Here is a 26,954-nt window from a genome sequence, read left to right as displayed (position 1 = left end):
CTTCAGACAAAACTCCCTGACTCTTATTTGTGTCTGGTTCCAGGACTAGGGCACAGAAACAAAGCTTCAAGTTTGGGGAGGACAGCGGGGGGTGTCTATGGCTCTACTGCTTTTCTCTCCCTCCCTTCCCCAATCCCACCATTGCAGGAACCCCTCCTCCACCGAGCAAGGGAGAAGCATGTCCATCACAAGCAACCCATGCAAGCACAAGCAACACAATGAGTAAAAAATTGTTCAAGACTATTAAGCCTAGTTTACAGGGGGTCTAGTTCATCCAGGCTCAGGCTTAGGATGAATAATGGGATGGGGGTGTGGTAGGGGATAAAAATCACTCAAGAGAAAAATGTGTTGATTCTAGAGCGCTGGCTCTGAGCTTGGGGCGCTTTTGCCCCCCCGGGAGGCACTTGGCAATGTCTGGAGACATTTTTGGGTGTGATAACTAGGGTGGGCCAGGGACACTGCTAAACATCCTATAATGCACAGGACAGTCCCCAATACTAAGAATGATCCAGCCCAAAATGTCAAAAGTGTCCAGACCGAGAAACCTTGCTGTCTCCCTGCGCCCAGGTTGTGAGGATCTTAAGATTCCTAAACTCCCAGGTGATTGTTTTCAACTAATTCATTTCCCCACCTTCCATCCTCCAGGGTCAGGAAGTCCACCTGAGACATAACTCCTAGTTTTGCTGCCATCTGGATTTCTCTCCAGCTCCCTCTTCCTCCTCTCACCTGGGCCAGCAGGGAGGTTGGCAGAGGGCAGGCCAGGTCCCCAAGATCTAACTGGAATGTCATCAGGTTAAGACCCATCTCTTACGTCTTACTCAATGGGAAACAATAAGGTTTCTAAGGGTAAGGACGGAGGTAGTAGCAGGGTGGGGGTAATTACGAGAATGCATCTTAAATTTACTTTTTAATTAGTTTTTAAAAAGGAAAGATACTGGGGAGCTAGCAATGCTACAGAAACAGGGTTAGAGGCCTAACTAGAGAAAGACGCTGGTATTGGCAGAGAGATATTGAAGGGCTGTGAGCTTAAGGTCTGAGATTTAAAGAGAGTCGACTAGGCAGTCAGTGGTCACCCTCCCAGCCCCTGCTTGAGGTCTGCTTCAGTTCATTCCAGAAGGAAGGAGAAGGGCAGAGAGGTAGGGAGCTCTCAGCAAAGCCAGCTCCAGCTTGGTAACCTCACCCACCTGCCATTTAAGGAGTTCAGGCTAATAGATTAAAAACAGGTGGCACCCAGACTGTCATTGAGGAGGAGGGAACTCATTCCAGGTTTCCAGAAACTCCCATTTCAGATCTGAGAGTGTCCAGGGCTTCAGCTGAGCTCCTCTGGCCAACCAGTAGTTACTTGGTCAGTCCTGCTGCCTTGACCCCATCTCCAGGAGGGGCTACAGCCAGAGGAGGGAGGGGGGAGTCCAGCCCCCAAGCCTTTTGAGGCACTATCAGGCAGATAAGGGAAAAAGGGGGCCTTGAGGACACTGGTTCTCGGAGGATCTGGTGGAGGCAGCATCTCTTCTGGGCTGGGCACAGAGTGGAGACTTCAGACAGCAGAAACATTCCTGTTGGAGCTACAAGCCCCTAGAATTGCTCCATGGCTGTCTCGGTTTCCCTTGGATCTCATCTGCTCCTGAACAGCACCTGTCATGGCAAGTCCATCTCCGGCCCCATCTCCCCCGAGCCAATGTGAGTCAGGTGGACAAAATTCATTGGTTCCCCAATCATGGTCCGATCGATCCGCCTCCTCTTCTTCTTCTGCGGCTGGGGTTTCTCTACCACACAGCAGCCCAGTTTGTGCCAAATTCACTCATGTTCCCTGATGGTTCCAGTTTCACTCTGCTGCCCGAGGCCCCAGAGGGCTCTTGCCCTGGTGCCTTGACCGCCCACTCCTCACTCCCTTCAGGTGTCGCAACACCCTGGGTTAACGCTGCAGGAAAGGCCCGTGTCTCAGACCCTGAGAAACCAGCAGGGCCAGGGAGTGAGGTGGGCAGGCAGGCGCACGGTTCTCTTTCTCAGGCCTGGAACCCTACTCGGCTCCGGCATCGAGGCGCCCGGCTAGAGCTGGTTGGGGGGCTCCCGCTCGGTGCCCGCCAGTGTGGGGTCCCCGGGATCGCTGCTCCTCGGGGTGGGGGGGGAGCCGAGGGCGGGCCGGCAGAGGTGGGGCTGGCCGAGGGCCTTACTTTCACTATTTCTTAAAGCATTTCATGCACAAATATTCTTCTTGTTTTCTTCTCTAATTAAATGTACATTTCCTTAGTCAGAATGTATTAAGAGGAAAGCAAAGTAGTAGTTAAAATGCATAAGAGTCTGGGATCACATCACCCCATCCTCACTGCTACCCTACCAAGAACTTGGGAAGCGGTCTGGTACCTAGCCTGGAGCATGAGCAAGAGCATAGCATGTGGTTAAGAAGTACAAGCCCCAGAGTCAGTTAGCCTGGATCTGAAGGTACAATACACCTACTGGTAGCGTTTGCTCTGTGTTATCAGTTTCTTCATCTGTGAAACTGGAATATCATCTACCATATCGTACATAAGATCACTGTGAAAACTAAAGAAAATAATCTGGTCAAGGAGTCAGCTAAGTACCTGGGACTTAATAAACACTCATTAAATATTCACAGTTGAGAAACCAGAGGTCAATATTAGAGCCACGGACAAGACAGTGTTAAATGTTGGGGTGCCAACTAGAAACTAGGTGGGTGTTAGGATTAATTCTTGAAATGACAGCTGGAAACTAGGTTGGTATCTGGACTAATTCTGGGAATGAGTCTTACTACAATGGCTAGAATCCAAGACAGCTGATTTTATTTGTTGAATTCTGAAGAAGATTTGATACTGTCAGGAGCTCTGCAGCACTCACCTGTGGTGTTTCCCCCTCTAGAATGTAAAGATTCTAGTGGATGGATTCCATTAGAATGGACTCTAATTCTAATTCTTTCTAAAGATGAAATAATTTTCACATACACATGCCATTTTTCATTTTTGCCACATTATTTAAATGTGATTGGACTTTATACTATGAAAACTTTCTAGAGGCACATGTACTCAACTTTCTAAGCCAATTAAAAATAGGATTTGTATCTATGAATTTGTTTCTTAGGAGACTTTTTAGGCATTTTAAAAAGAGATCATCTAGCCCTAACCAGTTTGGCACAGTGGACAGAGCGTTGGCCTGCCGACTGAAGGGTCCCAGGTTCGATTCAGGTCAAGGGTATGTACCTGGTTGCAGGCACATCCCCAGTAGGAGGTGTGCAGGAGGCAGCTGGTCCATGTTTCTCTCTCATCGGTGTTTCTAACTCTCTATCCCTCTCCCTTCCTCTCTGTAAAAAAATCAATAAAATATATTTTTTAAAAAAAGAGATCTAATTACTTCTTAAAGTATAAGGATAGCACCATACATATGGATACCAGATGAAATGAATGTCTATAAATCTCCCTAAGATTAGTTGAATACTTATCCTATATGTGCTACCCATTTAGGTCTAAATTAGGTGTAAATATGTTGTCCTTTATTTACTATAAAGTTGAATGAGCCTAGCAACTTTGCTACCCACTGAATGAAAAAGACATAAAACCCGCAATATGGGAAGACCTCAATTATAACTACACTACAAACACTAGAAAGGATTTTTTTTCAGAAAAATATGTAAAAGGACCTGAGTATCAAAATAGATATTTTCTCTAAAGAAACGCAGGGTTCAATTCCTTCCTTTGCTGTTAAATACAAGACTTAAATATTAAACTGCTCAAATTTATCACCACAAACACAATGACTTCCTTCTTATGGCCAAGGGCCAAGGTGAGTGTTGCTCGTGCATGTGACTCTCGACACTGGCCCACACTGACCTATGCACACATCGAAAAGCACACACCTCTTTAGTTGCCAGGGAATGAATATTTTCAAGAATGAATTTCATACCTGATTCCTTAATGCAGTTGCAGATCCTGACAATTTTCTCTGGATTGGGTTCATAACGTCTACCTTGGTAAATTACCTAATTCCTGAATTCAATTTACTCTTTGGTAAAATGGGTATTCCTTCATTTTAGAAGGCTGGAAGTGTTGGACTCTTTTTATTACACGCTTACACTGCCTTGTAGAACGTTTTTTTGAAAGCACTCCTTAAGTTGTAGTTTTATGACCATGAGGCATTGATTTAAAAAAAAACTGAAACTGAAGGCTAGACTCCTCAAATTATTATTTTACAATGTCAACATCTATGAAAAATCTTATGCACTGCTAATTTCTAGAGTAAAAAAAAAAAATTCACCAAGACAAGCTAATACTTTTACCATGAATGAATTTTATACAAAATGCTGCTTTCCAGGTAAGTGGTTTAAATTCAGCTTTGAACCCGAATCAAACGCTGTGTGGAACTGACTGGCAGCGGGGAGAGGGTGTCATTAACTCAAGGACTCCTTTTATGTGCGACCACAGCTAGAAAGCATAGTCTAGGCCAGTGATGGCGAACCTATGACACGCGTGCCAGAGGTGACACGCGAACTCATTTTTTTGGTTGATTTGTCTTTGTTAAATGGCATTTAAATATATAAAAAAAATATCAAAAATATAAGTCTATGTTTTACTATGGTTGCAAATATCTAAAAATTTCTACATGTGACAGCACCAGAGTTAAGTTAGGGTTTTTCAAAATGCTGACACGCTGAGCTCAAAAGGTTCGCCATCACTGGTCTAGGCCTTGTTTGGTGGTATTAGCCCCTTAACACTCAATTTTTCTTAAAAAAAAAAAATCCAATTTCCATTTTACCTCCCCTGCACTGTGAAGACAGCGTTGAAATAATTGGGCCACAACCCGATTAAAACCCCCAGGTTTTTCCTCCGCGGGTCACCCACGACTCGACCAGAGGAAGCAGAATTGGACTAAGGCAGCCACAGCTCGCCCACCACGCCGCCCGGAAGCCGGCCCGCCGGCCACTTCCGCCCAGCCGGTGACAAGCTCCGCCCCGCCCCCTCGATTCGTCGGAATTTTCCCGCGATGCCGCGGAGGCGCGGAGGGCCGCTCGCCAGGCCCCAGAGTGCACTGCGGGCGCGCGCGGCTCCACTGCCGAGCGACCGCGGGAAAATTCCAAAAAAGTCAAAACAAGACAAAGAAACAGTAGGAGGCGAAGCCAAGTTTTCAAGCCACAGAACTCGGGCGGTGGCGTCCTTCCCGCCACGGCCCAAACTGCTGAAGCAGCTCCGGCGCGGACCACCGGGTAAGAGGCCGCAGCACCCCGCGAAGGCGGCCGCTTCCTCTGGGGGGTCTGGCCGACACGTCAGCCCGGGCGTGGGGGTGGGTGGGCGGGAAGACTCGCGAGAACGCCCATCCGCCGCGCTCGGCGCCCGGAGGTGGGCGAGCGGGCTCCCGCCGAGTGCAGGGGGCGAGGAGGGGAGGTGGGTGGGGGCGTGGGGTGGTGCCAGCTCGCGCAGGGGCGGGGCCGCCGGCGGGGGCGGGGCCGGGAAGGGGGCGGGGTCGGCGGAGGGCTCCCCGGGAGAGGCGGCAGATGCGGTTTGGCTTTATTGTTGTTTTTTTGGTTGCCGCAGGCTGCCAGGTCTTCCTTGGGGAGGGGCGCAGAGGTGAATTTCCTCCTCCCGGATCCGGGGGCCTTCACCCTCTACCGCCGGCTGCGCTCTCCGCTCCTCCTCCCCTCCCGCTCCGGCGCCGGGGGGCGAGGCCCAGCCCTCGTGCCCTCAGGCCTTTCGGCCTAGGAGGGGAGGAGGGTTTTGATGGACTTTCGTCTCCCCACCACTGCCTTTGAGCGCCAGGCCAAATCGGGTCCAAAACCCTTAAAAGAGTTTTCGGGGGGTGTTGTTTGTTGGCTTGCTTTTTTTCTATTGTTATTTTTTTAATCGGGGGAGTGTTTACAACCACGAATCCTCGATGGTCGTGTTCCCCTGGAGAGGGGAAAGGATTTGGAGTTTTTGAAACAACAGATTTGGGACCAGAATTTTAAGGAAAGGGGCCGAGGAGTTTTCTGGCCAAGGTCTGTGTGTGCGTGCGCTTTTTGTCCTAATCTGAAGCTTGGAAAGCTCCCGGGCTCCTGGGTTTATTCTAACTTGTGTCCCATTTAATGAATGGACCTTAACTGAGATGTGATTGATTGATTGATCAGAGGAACAGGGCACTTTCGGGCCACCCAACTTCAGCTGTTTGTGGATGTCACTCACCTTCAGTGATGTGCAGCTCAGGACATTTTCTCATTACTCCCCTCAAGAGGGGAGGGAAGGTTGTTACAAGTGGTAGAATTCATACCATGTGTTGGGATCATTTATTACATAAGCTTAGATAGAAAACATGTTCATTGTGACTTTATGCATTAAACTTAAACCAAATTGATGTTTCAGTCTAATGTACTGTGCCAGATTCACATGGAAATAAGCACATATATACATTACCCATACGAGAAAGATTGCATCCAAAAAGAATTTGCTTTCCCTAGTTAAAGCAAAGGCCTTTTACCCCGGGGTAAAAGTTAGGTCCTGCTTTAGAATTTGAATAATTATATTTTGTTATACATTTTCATTCATTTTTTTTATTATTCAGTCATATTCCTCTTGATTTCTTGAAAAATATTTACTAAGGTTCCGGAAAAGACAGGCAAACTCTGTATTAGACTTTTTTGTTCCGTTCCTTAATAAAAAGCATTAACTTGATTGGCTGAGTGTGGAAGATGTGTTACTGCATGCATGTGAAACTGTGCATGTACATTTTAAAATAAGTGGTGTTTTAAACTAGTTCCATATTTCAGCAAGTAGTTCCAGTAACAATTATACAAATTTTGTATTTATGAAAACCAGCTACAGGGAGGCCAGCCTGGGCAGTAGAAAGTTGGATTGATTAGCTAGGCTGCATAGAGTGCCAGAGAAATCGCACATGTGTGGCAGTTCCAAGTTGGTAGTGGTGAAGCCTCAAATCAGGCTTGAAATCAGCACCAAATGCATTTGTAAAATTTTATTTTAGCTGGGTGGGGTCTGTATATTCTCTGTTCTTGTTTATGGCTCCCGAATGACTGACTTTTTAAGATGAAAGAACACCTTTGGAGAAGTACATTGCGTTTGTAGTGTTTTAATAAAAATGCATAAGTGGAAGGAAAAAGTTAAAAATTCATCAGAAAAGTTAGGTAACAATGCAAATCTAATAAAAGAAAATAAATTCTAAATATCATTTTTGTTTTTTTTGAAATCAGTTTAGAAGAGACCTTTAAAGCTATCTGGTTCATTCTCTTAGGTTCTTCATAATCCCTTCTGGGTATGTAGAAATCATTTTCCTGTCATAATCTCTAATATAGGAGCATCTGTAATCTTCCTGATACCTTTCTCTAGTTATAAGAAGGTACATTTCTAATGGAAATCACCTTTTTGAAAAAATATACTCTGATATATAAAGAATTGTGTTTTTTAGTAAATTTAGTAGATTTTTTGAATTGTGCAATGATCACCACTATTCAGTTTTAAAACATTTGCATCATCATAACAAGTTTGTGTTTGCAAGTTCATACTGAATCCTGGCTCTGGCTTTCAAGACCTCAGACAACCATTGGCTTGCTTTCTGTCTGTGTAGATTAGCCTTTCTGGACATTTCATATGAATGAATTCATAAAGTAAGTGCTGTCTTGTGTTGGGCTTTTTTCACTTAGCATAATGCGTTTGAGATTTATCCATCTGTAGCATGAGTAAGTAGTTCATTTATTTGCTGAATAGTATCCCATTGTGTGGATATACCACATCTTGTTTATCCATTCATCAGTTGATGGACACTTGAGTTGCTTTTACTTTTTGGCTATTATGAATAATACTGATTTGAGCATTTGTGTGCAAGTCTTTGTGTGGACATATGTTTTCATTTTTCTTGAATAGATACATGAGTGGAATTGCTGGGTTGTATAGTAAGTTTGTGTTAGCAGATTATCTTCGCTCTTCTTCCCATTTTTATTTTACATACAAGTTGTTGGAAATTAACTTTACAATTTAATCTTTAGGCAACGGAATATTCAGTGAGACTATCGCCATACGGTCAGCAAAAAATACAATAACTCTTGGGATTGTGCTTCTGCTCATTTTTGAAAAAGGGTAAAACCTTGTTCATTTGTAAGAAGGATAGTTCTATCTTGTTAGGTAGCCAATGGGTCAAAAAGAAATTAGAAAGAGAATTAGGAAATATCTTGAACTGAATGAAAAAACCACAACATATTAAAATTTGTGGGATGCTATTTAAACAGTGCTTAAAAGGATATTTGTAACTTTAAACAGTTGTATTAGAAAAGAATAAAGGCTGCAAATTAATAACTTAAGCTTCTTCCTTAAGAAATGAGAAAAAGGAGCAAATTAAACCCAAAGCAAAAAAAAGGAAAGATATAATAAAGAGAAGAGTGGAAATCAGTGAAATAGAAAACAGAAAAACAGTAAATAAAATCAATGAAATGAAGAATTGATTCCTAATTTGTAATTAAGATTTTTCCCATAAAGGAAAATCCAGGAATAGGTAATTTCAGGGTTGAATTCCATCAAATATTGAAAGAAGAAATAACACTTATCCTTCACAACCACTTTCAGGAAATATGAGAAGGGAACACTTCCCAACTCATTCTAAGATGCCAGCATTACCATAAAACCACCAGACAAAGACATCACAAGAAAATTACCCACCAATATTTGTCATGAACATAGACACAAATATCTTAAACAATATTACAAAGCAAATTCAGTAACATGTAAAAAGAATTATATACCATGACCAAATGGGATTTATCCCAGGAATGCAAAGTTAGTATAACATTAAAAAATCAGTTAATGTGATAAATTAATAGAATAAACAAAACCACATCCTCATCTCAATAGATACAGAAGAGCATCTCACAAAATCCAACATTTATTCATGATAAGAACTCCCAACAATCTAGAAACAGAAGGAAAGTTTCTCAACCTGATGATAAACATTTTTGAAAAATAATGTATATTGGTAAAAGATTAAATGCTTTCCCCCTAATATTAGGAAAAAGTTAAGAATGTTCACTCCCCTCCCACTCCACCCTTCTTCTGTTCAACAATGAAATGGAGATGATAGGCAGAAAAAAAATAAAGGCATCCAGATACAAAGGGAGAAATAAAACTGTCTATATGTCTATATTCACAGATGACATGAAAGTTTATGTAGAAAATTCTAAGGAATTCACAAAAAAGCAAAATTTGCATGAAATAAATATAAAGATACAAGATCAGTATACATCAACTGTATTTTTATATACTGGCAGTGAACAACCCAAAAATGAAATTTGAAGAAGGTCTATTCACAATAACATCAAAAATGAAAATACTTTGGAAAAAAGTTAACAAAAGAAGGGCAAGACTTGCATAATGAAAATTACAAAACATGGCTGAAAGAAATTAAAGATCTAAATGAACATACATTCCATGTTCATGTTAAGTTAGCAGTTCTCCCCCAAACATCTACAGAGTCAATGCAATTTCTATTAAAATCCATCCTAACGGGCTTTTTTTTTTTTTTTGAAAAAATGACAAGCAGTTACTAAAATTTATACGGAAATGTCAGGAACCCAGAATAGCCAAAATAATTTGAAAAAGAAAAAAAGGAATGAAATAATTATACTACCAATTTCAAAATTTACGATAAAGCTATCATAATCAAAACAGCATGCTGCTGGTATCACTGACATAAAAATGAGAGTCTAGAAATAATTTATGGTCAATTGATTAGTGACGTTGAGCATTTTTTCATATGTCTATTGGCCATCTGTATCACCTATTTGGAAAAGTGTCTATTCAGGTCCTTTGACCATTTTTTAATTGGATTGTTTGTCTTGTTGGTGTGGAGTTGTATAAGTTATTTTTAAGTCTTTTATCTATTTTGAGTTTATTCTTGTGTGTGGTGTAAATTGATGGTCTAGTTTCATTGTTTTTCTTGTACCTGTCCAATTTATTATATAGGGTAGTACTAGAAGTTCTAGCCATAGTAATCAGACAAGAAGAAATAAAAGGCATCCAAACTGGAAAGGAGGAAGTAAAACTGTCTTTATTTGTAGATGACATGGTATTATATATAAAAAACCCTAAAGACACCGTAAAAATACTACTACATCTAATAAATAAATTCAAGAAAGTTTCAGAGTACATAATCAACATCCAGAAATCGATGGTATTTTTATCTATCTATAATAATAAAAGGGTAATATGCTAATTAGACTGGACATCCTTCCAGCCATACTTCCGGATGAAGCCTGGGCTGGAGCTGTCTTTATTTATTTTTTATTTTTTTAAATATATTTTATTGATTTTTTACAGAGAGGAAGGGAGAGGGATAGAGAGTTAGAAACATTGATGAGAGAGAAACATTGATCAGCTGCCTCCTGCACACTCCCCACTGGGGATGTGCCCGCAACCAAGGTACATGCCCTTGACCGGAATCGAACCCGGGACCCTTGAGTCCGCAGGCCGATGCTCTATCCACTGAGCCAAACCGGTTAGGGCTGGAGCTGTCTTTAAAGAGACTGTCTTTACTGCATTGTATGCTCTTGCCTCCTTTGTCAATTATTAATTGACCATAAAGGTGTAGGTTGGTTTCTAGGGCTATTTTTTGTGTTCCATTGGTCTATATGCCAGTACCAGGGGTTCTGATTACAATGCAGTATAGTTTGCAGTATAGTTTGATATTCAGTATTGTGATTCCTCTGACTTTGTTCTTCTTTATCAAGATTGCTGTAGCTATTTGAGGTGTTTTTGGTTTCATATACATTTTTAGATTATTTTTTCTAGTTCTGTGAAATATGTCATTGGTATTTTAATAGGAACTGCATTGAATCTATAGATTCCTTTAGGTAGTATGAATATTTTAATGATGTTAATTTTTCTAGTACATGAACATGATATATGCCCTCACTTATTTTTGTGTTCCTTAATTTTTTTCTTCAATGTCATATAGTTCTGTCAGTAGAGGTCTTTTATCTCCTTGGTTAAATTTATTCCTAGATACCTTATTATTATTATTTTTTAATTGCAGTAGTAAATGGGGTTGTTTTCTCAGTTGCTCTTTCTGGTAGTTCTTTATAGGTATACTAGAGGCCTGGTGCATGAATTTGTGCATGGGTGGGGTCCCTCGGCCTGGCCGGCAATCCGAACCGATTGGGGCCATCTTGCCCAGTCCTGATCAGGGCCGGCAGGCCAAGGGGAGGGACCACGGGAGGTTGGCTGTGGGAGTGCACTGACCACCAGGGGGCAGCTCCTACATGGAGCATCTGCCCCCTCGTTGTCAGTATGTGTTATAGCTACTCCTGTCGTCTGGTCATAACGGTTGCTTAGGCTTTTATATATATACTAGAGGCCAAGTGCACGAGTTTGTGAACGGGTGGGGTCCAGCCGGCCTGCCCCGATCAGGCTGATCACGGCGGGCCTGCTGAGGAGAGGGGCTGCGGGAGGCTGGCTGGCCGCCCCCACGCCCATCAGGCCAGTTGGTCTCATAGTGACCGGTCATTCTGGTTGCTTGGCTTTTATATATATATAGACTAGAGGCCCGATGCATGAAAATTTGTGCAAGAGTAGGCCTTCCGTTTCCCGGCTGCCGGCACCAGCTTCTCTCCAGCACCTGGGACCCAGGCGGCTTTGCTCCAGCCCCGGCTTCATCCAGAAGTACGGCTGGAAGGACGTGCAGTCTAATTAGCATATTATCCTTTTATTATTATAGATAGATAAAAATACCATCGATTTCTGGATGTTGATTATGTACTCTGAAACTTTCCTGAATTTATTTATTAGATGTAGTAGTCTTTTGATGGAGTCTTTAGGGTTTTTTATATATAATACCATGCCATCTACAAATAAAGACAGTTTTACTTCCTCCTTTCCAGTTTGGATGCCTTTTATTTCTTCTTGTCTGATTACTATGGCTAGAACTTCTAGTACTACCCTATATAATAAAAGGCTAATATGCAAATTGACCAAACGGCAGAACAACCAGTTGCTATGACATGCACTGACCACCAGGGGACAGATGCTCAACGCAGGAGTTGCCCCCTGGTGGTCAGTGTGCTCTCATAGGGGGAGCACCACTCAGCCAGAAGCCCTGTGCCCAGCTCACGGCTAGCGAGCACAGTGGCGGTGGCAGGAGCCTGTCCCACCTCCATAGCAGTTGGACATCCCCTGAGGGCTCCTGGACTGCTAGAGGGTGCAGGCTAAGGGACCCTCCATTGCATGAATTTCATGCACCAGACCTCTAGTATTGAATAAGAGTGGACATCCCTGTTTTGTTCCTGAACTTAATGGAAACACTTTTAATTTTTGACCGTTGAGTATGACATTGGCTGTAGGTTTTTCTTATGTAGTCTTTATTATGTTGGGTATGATCCCTTCATTCCCACTTTGCTTACAGGTTTTACCATAAATGGGTACTGGATTTTATAGAATGCTTGTTCTGCATCTGTTGATATGATTATGTGATTTTTATTTTTCATTTTGTTTATGTGATGTATCACATTTATTGATTTGTGAATATTGTACCAACTGTGTACCCACAGAATAAATCCCACTTGGTCATGGTGTATGATTTTTTTAATGTATTGCTGGATCTGGTTTGGTAATAATTTATTGAGAATTTTAGCATCTATTGGCTTATAGTTTTTTGTTTTTTGTTTTTGCCGTGTCTTTATCTGGTTTTGGTATTATAATAATGTTGGCCTTGTAAAAAGAGCTTGGAAGTCTTCCCTCCTCTTGCATTTTTTGGAATAGTTTGAGGAGGATTGGTGCTAGTTCTTTGAATGTTTGATAAAATTCACCTGTGAAGCCATTTGGACCAGGACTTTTGTTTGCTGGGAGTTTTTTGGTCTGTTTTTTATTACTCTTTCCATTTTATTAGTTGTTATTGGTCTATCCAGGTGTTCTGATTCTTCCTGATTCAGTTTTGGAAGAGTGTATGTTTCTAGGAATTTTTGCATTTCACCCACGTTGTCTATTTTGATGACATGTAGTTACTTGTTTGCAATATTTTCTTAAATCACTTGTATTTCTGTGATGTCTGTTGTTACTTCTTCTCTTTCATTTCTGATTTTATTTATTTGGGTCCACTCTCTTTGTTTCTTGATGAGTCTGGTTAAAGATTCATCAATCTTGTTTATCCTTTCAAAGAACCAGATTTTGGTTTCATTAATCCTTTGCACTTTTTTAAAGTTTCTATATCATTTATTTCTGTTCTGATCTTTATTATTTCCTTCTTTCCACTTATTCTAGGCTTTTCCTGCTGTTCTTTTTCTAGTTCTTTCAGTTGTAGAGTTAGATTATTTCCTAGAGATTTTTCTTGCTTCTTGAGATAGGCCTATAATGCTATGAACTTCCCTCTTAGGACTGCTTTTACTTTGTCCTATAGCTTTTGGGTTGTTCATGTGTTAATTTTCATTTGTTTCCAGGATTTTTAAAAATTTCTCCCTTGATCTCAGTGGTAAACCACTCATAATTTAATATCATGCTACTTAGCCTCCATGTATTTGAATGTTTTTGAGTGTTTTTACTTTAGTTGATTTCTAGTTTATGCCATTGTCATCTGAGAAGATGCTTTATATGATTTCAATCTTCTTGAACTTATAACTTATTTTTGTGTCCTAATATATGGTCTATCTTTGAGAATGTTCCCTGTGCACTTGAGAAAAATGTATATTTTGCTACTTTTGGATGAAGTATTCTATAAATATCAATTAAACCATGTGATCTAGTGTGTTGTTTAATTTTTCTGTTTCATTATTGGTTTTGTCAGGAAGATCTATCCATTGATCATATATCCTCACTTTAACAGTGAGGTGTTAAAGTCCCTTACTATGACTATATTTTGCTGTCAATATCACCTTTAAAGTTCTCTAAGGTTTTCTTTCTTTCTTTTTCCCCCATATATTTAGGTGCTCCTATATTGGGTGCATATATGTTTATCCTTTTGTTGGATCGATCCCATTAGTATTATGTAGTGACCTTCTTTGTCTCTTGTTATTAACTTTGTTTTAAAGTCTATTTTGTCAGATGTAAGTATTGGTACTCCAGCATTTTCTTTTGTTTCCATTTGTATGGAAAATTTTTTTCCATCCCTTCAATTTCATTTTGTGAGTCTTGTTCTGAGGTGGACCTCTCATAAACAGCATATATATGGGTCATGTTTTCTTATCCATGCAGCAACTATTCTATGTCTTTTGATTAAAGCATTTAATCCATTTACATTTAAGGTTATTATTGACTAGAGGCCCGGTGCACAAAAATTTGTGCACTCGGGGGGATCCCTCAGCCCGGCCTGTGCCCTCTCGCAGTCTGGGACCCCTTGGGGGATGACCACCTGCTGGTTTAGGCCTGCTCCCTGGGGAATTGGGCCTAAGCTGGCAGTCAGATATCTCTCTGGCAGCCCGGGAGCCCTCGAGGGATGTTCACTTGCCAGCGGGGAGCAGGCCTAAGCTGCAGTCGGACATCCATAGAGCTGCTGAGGAGGCGGGAGAGGCAGAGCTCCCCCTGTGGGAGCGCACTGACCACCCAGGGGCAGCTCCTGCATTGAGCATCTGCCCCCTGGTGGTCAGTGTGTGTCATAGTGACCAGTCATTCCTAATCTTTCTGCTGTTAGGGTAGTTTGCATATTACCCTCTTATTATATAGGATAGAGGCCTAGTGCACGGATGGGGGCCGGCTGGTTTGCCCTGAAGGGTGTCCCGGATCAGGGTGGGTGTCCCGCTGGGGTGCCTGGCCAGCCTGGGTGAGGGGCTGATGGCTGTTTGCAGCTGGTCAAACCCCCTTCAGGGTGGGGCACCCCACTGGGGTGCCTGGCCATCCTGGGTGAGGGGCTGATGGCTGTTTGCAGCTGGTCACACCCCCTTCATGGTGGGAGTCCCCACTGGGGTGCCTGGCCAGCCTGGGTGAGGGGATGATGGCTGTTTGCAGGCTGGTCAAGCCCCCCCCAGTGGGGACCATCACCCCATGGAGGTTTGGCCAGCCTGGGTGAGGGTCTGATGGCTGTTTTCAGGCTGGCCACACCCCCTTTGGGGTGGGGCGTCCCCACTGGGGTGCCTGGCCAGTCTGGGTGAGGGGCTGAGGGCCATTTTCAGGCTGGCCAAGCCTGCGGGCGATGGAAGCTCCCAACCTCTCCTTTTTTTCTTTTTTATTCTGGGATTTATTTACCTTCTATAATTGAAACTTTGTAGCCTTGAGAGGATCTCAGAGCCAGCCAGCGCGGGCGGGAGGGAAGCTTGGCTTCCTCCATCACCAGGGGCAACCCAGCCTCCTGCTCGCTCCAGCTCCGTGGCCACGGCCAGCTGAAAGCATGTATCTGGGGTTTATTTACCTTCTATAATTGAAACTTTGTTGCTTTGAGTGGAGCTCAGAGCCGCCGCGGCAGGCGGGAAGCTTGGCTCCCTCCATCATTGGGGCAACCAAGCCACCTTCTTGCTCCAGCTCCGTGGCTGCTGGCCACCATCTTGGTTGGGTTAATTTGCATAAAGTCACTCTGATTGGCTGGTGGGCGTGGCTTGAGGCATAGCGAGGGTACCGTCAGTTTGCATGTTTGTCTTTTATTAGTGTAGATAGGTACTTATTTATTACCAGTTAAAAATATTTTTATTGATTTCAGAGCAGAAGGAAGAGGGAGAGAGAAAGATAGAGAAACATCAGTGATGAGAATCATTGATCAGCTGCCTCCTGCATGCCCCCTATTGGAGTTCAAGCCCGCAAATTGGGCATGTGCTCTGACAGGGAATCGAACCGTGACCTCCTGGTTCATAGGTCGATGCTCAACCACTGAGCTACACCAGCTGGGCTTATTACCATTTTGATTCTTTATGCCTCTTTTCTTCTGTCTGTCTGACTTTCTTTCTCTCTCTTCTCCATATAGCAGTCCCTTTAACATTTCTTGTCATGCTGGCTTGGTGGTGATAAACTCCTTTAGCCTTATTTTCTCTGGGAAGCTCTTCATTTCACCTTCAATTGTGAATGATAGACCTGCTGGATACAGTAGTGTTGGTTTCAGATCCTTGCTTTTCATTTATTTGAATACTTCATGCCATTCCCATCTGTCTTGTAGTGTTTATGTTCAGAAATCATCTGACAGCCTTATGGTAATTTTCTTGTAGGTAACTGACTATCTCTCTCTTGCTGCCCTTAAGATTCTCTCTCTTGCTGCCCTTAAGATTCTCTCATTTCCCATTTTAATTATCATGTGTCTTAGTGTGGGTCTCTTTGCTTCATCTTGATTGGGACTCTGTGCTTCCTGAATTTGTGTGACTTTTTCCTTCATTAGGTTAGGGAAGTTTTCTGTTGTTATTTCTTCAAACAGGTCTCTCTCCCATGCTCACTTCTTTATCCCTCTGAAACCCCTATGATGTGATGTTACTACATTTCATTTGTCCCAAAGTTCTATTAAACTATCCTCATGCTTTTAAATTAGTTTTTCTTTTTACTGATCTAATTGAGTGATTTTTTTGTATTTTGTCTTCTAATTTGCTGATTCAGTGTTGTGATTCCTCTAACCCAGTGGTCGGCAAACTCATTAGTCAACAGAGCCAAATATCAACAGTACAATGATTGAAATTTCTTTTGAGAGCCAAATTTTTTAAACTTTAAACTATATAGGTAGGTACATTGTTATTACCTTAATTAGGGTACTCCTAAGGCTTAGGAAGAGCCACACTCAAGGGGCCAAGGAGCTGCATGTGGCTCGCAAGCCGCAGTTTGCTGACCACTGCTCTAACCTACAGTTTATTCCTTCTGGTGTATTCTTTATTTCAGCTATGTCATTCTTCATTTCTGATTAGTTTTTTTTTTCATGGGTTTGTATGTCCTTTTTCATGCTGTTGAACATTCTTAAAATCACTACTTTGAACTCTATTTCTGATAAATTGCTTGCCTCCATTTTACTTAAATCTTTTTTTGGATATTCCTCTTGTTCTTTCACTTGGGGCCTATTTCTTTGTTTTCCCATTTATGCTGTTTGTTTGTGTTTGTTTCTGTGCACTGGAAAGGACTGCTATGACTCCCAGTCTTGGTGCAGTGGCCTTCTGTAGGGGGTGTCTTGTGGGATCCAGTGGTGTAGTCTCCATAATCTTTTGAGCTGGGTGCTCTAGGAATGTCCCTTGTGTGGGTTATGTGGGCCCTTCTATTGTATTTGGGTCTTGATTGTTGTTGATCCCTTCATAGGTGGGATCAGCTCCCATCTGGCTGACTGTGAGGCGCTACCCTGACCATGTTGTGCTAACTGTTATACAGGTGCTGATAGAACAAAAGAAAACAAAACAAAATAAGACCAAAGCGAAAACAGCATGAAGGAAAAACATACAAATCACCCTGGATATTCTTTTATTGATTTGAGAGAGAGAGGAACAGAGATGGGCGTGTGGAGTGGGGGGGGGGGGGGGGGGGGAGGGGAGGGAGGAAAGGGGGAAAGAGAGAGCAAGAGAAAGAGAGAAAGATTGATGTGAGAGAGAAACATCAATTGGTTGCCTCCTATATGTGCCCAGACTGGATATTGAATCCACAACCGGGTATGTGCCCTGTCCAGGATTCGAACCTGCAATCTTTTGCTGTAGGGATGACACTCCAACTGACTGAGCCATCCATCCAGAGCTGGCTTGCATGATGTTTTAAGATTTTTTTGTCATTTATGAACATTGAAACACTAAGCAATTTCACCTTAAAAGTCCATATTTTCAATTTATTATTATTTTTAAGACGAAGGGCGGTCTGACACACTCAATCTGACACCTCTTTTGTCAGCAGCTGTCTGGAGCTAAGTTCTGGTTGTCTTCTGTGGATGGAGCTTTGTCTTCCAGTTGCCTCAAGCCCATCAGATCGCTTTACTTATTTACTTTGCCCATTGTGGACATGTGAATTTATGACCTTTGTCTAAAATAATTTAGTAACTTTTGAGTCATTTTGAAATGCATTCAGTTGTCAAACCAACACTGAGGGGGAAAAATGGGTAGCTAGTTCAGAACAAATTTATCATACTTATTGGAGGAATTACTAAAATAATCTATGTTCTCTGGCTAGTTCAAAATTTCATACTTGTAGGAAAAAAGCTTATTATTATTGTTCCTTAGCAATAATATACCATATACCCTTTAGATGTCAGCACTTTTGTCCTATTGATTTAAAAATTTATTTTATTTTATTTATTTATTTATTTTTTACCTCTTTTGGTTTCTTGGTTCATTTCTAACATTACTTTGGTCATAAGCCCTAGTAAACGTGTTTCACACTTTCCAAATTAGTTTCCTATAGATTGTATGTGATTCTTATAGTAACCATATGTGCCAAGGTAAGGCAGACATTTTAAAAAAAATAGAGTGGAGCTTTTTAAAAAATTGTAATTTGGACCTGGATTAGGGGGTTCCTGAGAGTTTGCCCCAAAAGAGGATAGCTGCTGAAGAACTTCTGGGGTTACTTCTGTTTGTGCAACTTTTAAATGTGTCTCAATTATTATGGCATGATAACCATAATAATTTTAGTTACTAAAAGAGCCAAGCATTTCTTGTTACCCAGACTCAACTGAATTTAGCGGAAAACATTCACCTTCAACAATATGTTCTTTTTGAAATGTTTACAGAGAAGGAAACAGAGGTTGGTGACAAAGCTGTTGACCGTTACCCAGGGAAATTAAACTCTTGTCTGGTGCTCTTTTCATTGCACCAGCAGCCCCATGTCCAAGGGTTGTGGAGGCTTCCCATTGGAACATTCTTAAGCAAGTCTTGGCAGACTTTTTAGTTGCATCTTTCTACTCTGTAAATAGAGGTATTAGAAGAAATGTAATTTTCTTTAATACTGCCTAACCAGTTTCTGCTTGGTAATGTGCCCTGAGACTCTCAAGGAGTGCCAGCAAACAAATTAGATCCACAGTGTATTTGATATGCATATCTTTTCCCCAAACAAAATTTAAATTCCACAAACACAAATTGAGTCATTTTCCAAATGTTTGTATATGAATGGAGGGTTTTGTCCTATCCCTTTGTAACCAATACCATAAAACTTTTGAAGGTCCATGATGCATTTGTTGTACAATGTTAATCCAAAACAAAACTTTATTCTAACTAAACTTGTAGCAAGGGAGAGATACCAAACTCATTTCCATTGATCAGTACAACATGTTTGTACCAACCAGATCTAAAAACTGCATAAAGGAGTGCCATGCTGTAAAGACGGTATTATAGTTGTAAACACAAGTGCAGCTGTTACAAATCTAGCAAAACCTCAGATTAAACAATTTAAAATTTACTGAAGATGACATTCCAGACCCATTTTTCATAATATAAACACTCTGGGCCATGACTTTGAAATGAGTGGGATTGTCATTAATATTAATGCTACTGAATTCAAGGCTGGGAAGTCATTTCTTTTTGAGCTTTATTTTCACTCCTAATTTTGGAATAAAATATACTTTTAAAAAGCCTGAAGTATGGCATGTTTATTCATGGCCTGAAAAAAAAAAGAGCCTGTTGCTTTTGAATTGTAGGAATACAAAAATATGGAGTATTTTATCCTTTCTTTATGATCTTTTAAGTTAAATGAGTTTGTTAGAATTAAATTTGGCAAAAATTAGCTATTAATGGAATTTAATTGCATTGGTCAATTAAAAAATGACACTAAAATGGTTGATATTTTAGGATTGTATTAGTTTGCTATTTTAGCTTTATTTAAGGAAATAATTTTATTCTGAGTGATTGTGAGCACTTTTTTTGTGGTGTTACCTTTCAGCTAGACCTGGGTGGGACAAGCCTTTCAATATATGCACCTCTAATTTGTTTTTCTTCTCAGTTTCTACTTAGTGGGATAAGTGGTGAGTTTGGCAATATAATATTTTCTAGAGCTACATTCTGCACTGTGATCCTATATAATAAAAGCCCAGCAACCATAATGCCGTCACTACCAGAATGATCGCTTGACCAGCCGCTATGAGGTGCATTGACCACCTCTCAGTCCCGCAGGCTCTGATTGCCAGATGGTGAATGGTAAACTGGGGTGGGTAGCGGCGGGGTGCAACTGGGGATTGGCGAACAGGTGGAATGACTGACCTCTTGGTCCCTCTTGCCTGCCTGCATGCTCCGATTGCAAGATGGAGAACGGAAAACCACGGGAAACGGGTGGGTGGCAGCAGGGTGGGACTGGGGACTGGCGAGCAGGCAGAAAATGGCCCTGATCGAGGCTAGGCCTAGGGACCCTACCCGTGCACGATTTCATGTGCTGGGCCTCTAGTTTCCTATAAAATCCTACATGATTTCTGTCAAATTTAAGAGTACAAAGGGTCCACTAGAAGTTCTTTGAATGAACTGGGCCAAATAATTTTGGGGTGGGAGCAAGGGTGCTTGTTTTGTTTGCTTGTTTATTGGTGACTGAATTTTAAAATTTCATTTGCTTGTACTGATTTTCTTCACTGGACTTTTGGAGAAGCCTCTAAATTGGGTAACAGAGCAGTTAAATGACGTTAGTCCTTGATTAAAAAGAGGCAACATTTATCAAAAAAAGATAGTTGACAACAGACCTAAATAGATACTTTTCAAAAGAAGACAGAAGAAAGGCCAAGAGACATATGAAAACATGCTCAAAGTCACTAATCATCCTAGAGATGCAAATCAAAATGACAATGCGGTACCATCTCACACCTGTCAGAGTGGCTATCATCAACAAATCAACAAACGACAAGTGCTGGCGAGGATGTGGAGAAAAAGGAACCCTCGTGCAGTGCTGGTGGGAATGCACACTGGTGCAGCCACTGTGGAAAACAATATAGAGATTCCTCAAAAAACTAAAAATAGAACTCCCTTTTGACCTAGTGATTCCAGTTCTAGAACTATATCCCAAGAAACCAGAAACACCAATCAGAAAGGATATATGCACCTCTATGTTCATAGCAGCACAATTCACCATAGCTAAGATTTGGAAACAGCCTAAGTGCCCGTCAGTAGATGCGTGGATTAAAAAACTGTGGTACATCTACACATTGGAATACTTTGCTGTGGTAACAAGGAAGGAGTTCTTAACATTTGCAACTGCAAGGATGGAACTGGAGAGCATTATGCTAAGTGAAATAAGCCAGTCAGAGAAAGATAAATATCACATGATCTACTCCCTTTATGGAATATAATGAACAACATAAACTGATTAAAAAAAAAACACAAACAGATCCAGAGGGGGGAAACCGAGATGGCGGCACAGGTAAACACCTGAAATTGCTGCCTCACACAACCACTTCAAAACTACAACTAAAAGACAAAACAGACATCATCCAGAACCACAGGAAGGCTGGCTGAGTGGAAATTCTACAACTAGAAGGAAAGAGAAAAGCACACTGAGACTCAGAGGAGGTGTGGAAGTAAAGTGCAGTGTTACGGAGGCGCATGCAGAAAGGGCTGGCAACTGAGGACATGGTCGTCTTTTTCAATCGGGAGGGAGACACAAGCTTCCGACTGCTCTGAACTCCAATTCCGGGCAAGTCTCTGGGGACCCAGACTCATACGGGGAGAAACAGGACTGTCTGGCATTGGTCGGAACTCGAGGGCGGCTTTCTCTCAGAGGTGCTTGCAGCGATTACCAGGACACTGAGACGGAGGGCTCTTAAGGTAGGACTGAGGATCAGCCATAGCTGTTTGCTCCGCCCTGTTGATTCCCTGAGACCCCGCCCCACCCAAGCTGTGCGGAGAGGTTTTTGCATATGAAAGGCCTGGCCCTTTGCAATCTGAAAATTACCTAACAAACTGCAGGTGGGTCAGAGAGACCCAGAATTTCCAAAAGAAGGCCCAAGGCCCCACAGTAGCTTGCATTGCTTCACAGCGGGGCCTCATCTGGGCACCTCCAAACCCTAAACAAAGAAGAGGAATCTGTAGATCTCTCCATAGCTCCTGCTGGGTCCTCAGGCAGAGGCTAAATTAGCACCACATCAAAGATCCAAGAGCCAGTGTACCCAGTGGTCAGAGTGGGACCATCCAGATTACAACTCCTCAGATCCATAAGGGACACACTCAGGGGGCAGACTCAGTGAGCACCAAAGCCCCACTGAAGGGTGTCTCCAGCACAGAAGTTCTCCCACTGTAGACACAGCTGATTCTCACAGCCAATTGTCCTGGAGGTCAGTTCCTCCCAATGATACCTACAACAATCAAGGCTTAACTACAACAAGACTGTGCACAAAGCCCACAAAGGGGTGCACCAAGAGTGTCCACCTCAGGTAATTGGGGAGGCTGAGCCACTGGGTCCTATAGGACACCTAGCACACAAAGCCACTTTATCAACACAGGGAAGCAGCCAAATGCAGAGACAAAGAAACAGGTCACAAATGACAGAAATGGAGGAAAGCAAATGACTGGATATAGAGTTCAAAACCACACTTATAAGGTTTTTCAAGAATTTTCTAGAAACCACCGATAAATTTAGTAAGACCCTCAATAAGGCTAGTGAGACTGCTGATAAATTTAGTGAGATCTTCAAGAAATCTAGTGAGACCCTCGAGGATATGAAAAAGGACCAACTAGAAATTAAGCATACACTGACTGAAATAAAGAATATTATACAGAGATCCAACAGCAGACGAGAGGATCGCAAGAATCAAGTCAAAGATTTGAAATGTGAAGAAGCAAAAAACACCCAACCGGAAAAACAAAAAGAAAAAAGAGTCCAAAAATATGAAGATAGTGTAAGGAGCTGCTGGGACAACTTCAAGCATACCAACATCTGAATTATGGGGGTGCCAGAAGAAGAGAGAGAGCAAGATATTGAAAACCTATTAGAAGAAATAATGACAGAAAACTTCCCCTACCTGGTGAAAGAAATAGACTTACAAGTCCAGGAAGCACAGAGAACCCAAATAAGAGGAACCCAAAGAGGATCACACCAAGACACATCATAATTAAAATGCCAAGGACAAAAGACAGAGAATCTTAAAAGCAGCAAGAGAAAAACAATCAGTTACCTACAAGGGAGTACCCATATGACTGTCAGCTGATTTCTCAACAGAAACTTTGCAGGCCAGAAGGGAGTGGCAAGAAATATTCAAAGTAATGAATAGCAAGAACCTACACCCAAGATTATTTTACCCAGCAAAGCTATCATTCAGAATTGAAGGTCAGATAAAGAGCTTCACAGGTAAGAAAAAGCTAAAGGAGTTCATCACCACCAAACCAGTATTTTATGAAATGCTGAAAGGTATCCTTTAAGAAGAGGAAGAAGAAGAAAAAGGTAAAGATACAAATTATGAACAACAAATACACATCTATCAAGTGAATCTAAAAATCAAGTGAATAAATAATCTGATGAACAGAATGAACTGGTGATTATAATAGAATCAGGGCCATAGAAAGGGAATGGACTGACTATTCTCGGGGGGGGGGGGTGCGGGAAGAGACTGGACAAAAATCGTACACCTATCAATGAGGACTGTGGGGGGGGGGTGTAAGGGCAGAGAATGGGGTGGGAACCGGGTGGAGGGTAGCTATGGGGGGGAAAAAGAGAACAACTGTAATAATCTGAACAATAAAGATTTAATTAAAAAAATTAAAAAAAATAAAATTATGAACAACAAATACATATCTATCAACAAGTGAATCTAAAAATCAAGTGAATAAAAAATCTGATGAACAGAATAAACTGGTGAATATTATAGAATCAGGGGCATAGAAAGGGAGTGGACTGACAATTCTCAGGGGGGAAAGGGGTGTGGGGGGTGCAGGAAGAGACTGGACAAAAATAGTACACCTATGGATGAGGACAGTGGGGGGGGGGGCGTTTAGGGCAGAAGGTGGGTTGGGAACCGGGTGGAGGAGAGCTATGGGGGCAGACTGTAATAAAAGAGGAACTGTAATAATCTGAACAATAAAGATTTAATTAAAAAAAAAAAAGATCCAGAGACAGAGAAGCATCGATCAGACCATGAAACCTCAGGGGGAAGGCAGGGGAGGGTGGGGGTGAGGGGGAGAGATCAACCAAAGGACTTATATGCAAGCATATAGGCCTAACCAATGGACACAGACAACAGGGGTGTGAAGGCATGAGTGTGGGGGCCGGGGATAATGTGGGGATAAGGACACATATGTAATAACTTAATCAATAAAGAAATAAAAAAAAAAGATCGTTGAATCTCTCTCACATTTGTTCTTTAATTTTTATTAAACATTTTTCTGATCAGGAGAATTAATCGAACCATTGTCAAGTACCATGTTGTAACCTGAAGTTGGTAATTGTGGAAAGACATAACTGATATGGTAATCTCTTATTCAAAAGAACTTTTTTATTTTTCTTTCTTTCTCTCTTTTTTTTTTGTTGTTAATCCTCACCTGAGGATATTTTTTCCATTGATTTTCAGAGAGAGTGTGGAAGGGATAGAAAGGGGTAGGAGAGAGAGAGACAGAGACAGAGACAGAGACAGAGAGACAGACATTGATATGGGAGAGAGACATAGATTGGTTGCAGGGGGAGTGAACCTGCAACCCAAGTACGTGCCCTTGACTGGGGATTGAACACAAGACCCTTCAGTGCACAGGCCGATGCTCTAACCATTGAGGGCTGGATATTTTTTTGTTTTAAATCTTTATTGTTGAAAGTATTACAGATGTCTCCCTTTTTCCCCCATTGACTTTTCTACCCCTCCCCCCCTCCTCCCCCTTCCCCTCCACTCCTCGCCCCAGGCCTTCACCACCCTATTGTCTGTGTCCATGGGTTATGCATGTATGCGCATGTATGCGTTCAAGTTCTTTGGTTGATTACCTCTCACCTACTCACCTTCCCCCGCCTTCCCTCTGAGATTCTGCACTCTGTTCCATGCTTCCTTGTCTCTGGAACCACTCTGTTTATCAGTTTATTTTGTTCATTAGATTCCACGTATGAGTGTGATCATGTGATACTTGTCTTTCTCTGAGTGGCCTATTTCGCTTAGCATAATACTCTTCAGATCCTTCTTTTTTAATGCTGCATAGTATTCCATGGTATAAATGTACCATAGCTTTTTTATCCACTTATCTACTGCTGATTAACTTGTATTTATTGATTTTTTTAGAAAAAGAGAGAGAGGGAGAGAGGGGAAGAGAGAGAGAGAGGAGCAGACTTGTTGTTTTACCTATTTATGGACTCATTCGTTGATGCTTATATGTGCCCTGACCTGGGCTCCAACCCGCAACCTGTGGCATATTGGGATGAGGCTGTAACCAACTGAGCTACCCAGCCAGGGCTAGAACTTTGGATATTTATATCAGCATAGAACAGTGATTTTCAACCGATATGCTACAAGAATGTTTAAAACATGTAGCACAGACCTCTTTTCCCTTAGATTGTCAAATAAAAAATGACAGCAGCCAACACAGCAATAGTCATCTGGTATCAGTGCCTTATCTTGAACCATATATATATAGGTCATATAATAGAGCTGATCTTATAGAGCTCTATGGTTGCATCTGATTGGTTAATTCGTGGTACCAGAATTCCTTATATACCAATAGGCACCTAATTTTCTAAAAAGTCACTTTGGAGCACAAGGGGTATGTAATTACTTTTTTTTTGGTAAATCAATAAAAATTATACTTTTTTTTGTCTAATTGGCTAATATATATATATATTTTCCTGTGCTGCAGAATTTTAGTAATTTGTTTATGTGTGCCATGAGATGAAAAAGGATAAATTCGCTGTCATAGAAGGTGGGCATATCACAATGATTGCATTTGTTGCTTTTGCCTCCTCTTTCATTCTTTTCTTTTTTTAAATTAGAGTTCACGGAGGTTTAAGTCTTTTTGCACTTATATAATATTTAACTTTTGAGAAAGACATCTGGGCTAGTATAAATAACTAGAGGCCGGGTGCACGGATTCGTGCACTGGTGGGGTCCCTCAGCCTGGCCTGTGCCCTCTCACATCCTGGACCCCTTGGGGGATGTTGGAGAGTTGGTTTCTGCCCGATCCCCGCAGGCCTGATCCCCGCAAGCCTGATCCCCTCAGGCCTGAATCAGACAGGAGGGAGCCTGATCCCCGCAGGCCCGAATCAGACAGGAGGGAGCCTGATCCCCGCAGGCCCGAATCAGACAGGAGGGAGCCTGATCCCCACAGGCCCGATCCAGACAAGAGGGAGCCTGATCCTGTGCGTTGAGCATCTGTTCCCTGGTAGTCAGTGTGCGTCATAGCAACCGGTCAATATATATATAGTCCTTTCCTGTTTCAAAACTTATTTATAACCATTCTAGGTTTTTCCTTCATTATCATTCATTCTCCTATGCATTCTCTGATATTGTATCTTGTTTACCACCTCTTTCTTGGCTTACTCCCTCGTTTTGTTGGAGTACATCTTCTAGTATCTTTTTAAAATGGTGTGTGGGATAGAAATCATTTTGTGTCACATTTGACTGATGATTTATCTGGACATAGAATTCCAGGTTGGAAATAGCATTGTTCCATTCCCTTTTACCTTCCAGTGTTTTTGTTTTGTTTTGTTTTTGTTTTTGTTTTTTATCTCTGACATACCTTCCAGTGTTTTTACAATTTTATGATGATGTGGTATGGTGTGGATCTCTTTTCATCCACTGTGTTGGGCAGTTGGTTAGCCCTTCCAATCTAGAAACTCTTGTCTTTTTGTTTTAAGAATATTTTTGTGATTATATCCTTGCCTCCATTTTCTTTGGAGTTTCTTTCTTTGGAGTTTGATCTTTAGGACTGACCCTCTGATTTTCTTATCTTTCTCCTGTTTTCCATCACATTGTCTTTTGGCTTTTGAGATTTTGTTGTTGTTGTTAATCCTCACCCAGGACATTTTTCCTGTTGATTTTTAGTGAGAGTGGAAGCGGCGGGGGGGGGGGGGGGGGGGGGGGGGGGGCAAAGTTATATACACACACACACACACACACACACACACACACACACACACAGAAACATCAATGCAGAGACACACAAATTAGTTGCCTCCTGCATGTACCGAAAGAGAGAGAGAAACATCAATGCAGAGACATACAGATTGGTTGCCTCCTGCATGTGCCCTGAC

General features: G+C 41.9%; 1 protein-coding gene and 1 pseudogene across 1 annotated transcript in view; one reads left to right on the top strand and one right to left on the bottom strand.

Moving 5' to 3' along the window:
• Positions 1–1,272: 1,272 nt before the first annotated feature.
• On the bottom strand, positions 1,273–2,516 carry LOC118666868 (annotated as a pseudogene).
• A 2,668-nt stretch (positions 2,517–5,184) lies between these two features.
• The window catches only part of FANCC (FA complementation group C), a 268,319-nt gene continuing 246,549 nt past the window's right edge, over positions 5,185–26,954 (top strand). The window contains exon 1 of the mRNA XM_036331404.1: positions 5,185–5,209. The gene's annotated coding sequence lies outside the window, so the exon portion shown is untranslated. The remainder of the gene's footprint in view (positions 5,210–26,954) is intronic.

The sequence above is a fragment of the Myotis myotis genome, unplaced genomic scaffold, assembly GCF_014108235.1.
Source record: "Myotis myotis isolate mMyoMyo1 unplaced genomic scaffold, mMyoMyo1.p scaffold_m19_p_12, whole genome shotgun sequence".
Taxonomy (NCBI): domain Eukaryota; kingdom Metazoa; phylum Chordata; class Mammalia; order Chiroptera; family Vespertilionidae; genus Myotis; species Myotis myotis.
The sequence above is the reverse complement of the archived record's forward strand: the minus strand, read 5'-3'. Positions and strand labels throughout refer to the sequence as shown.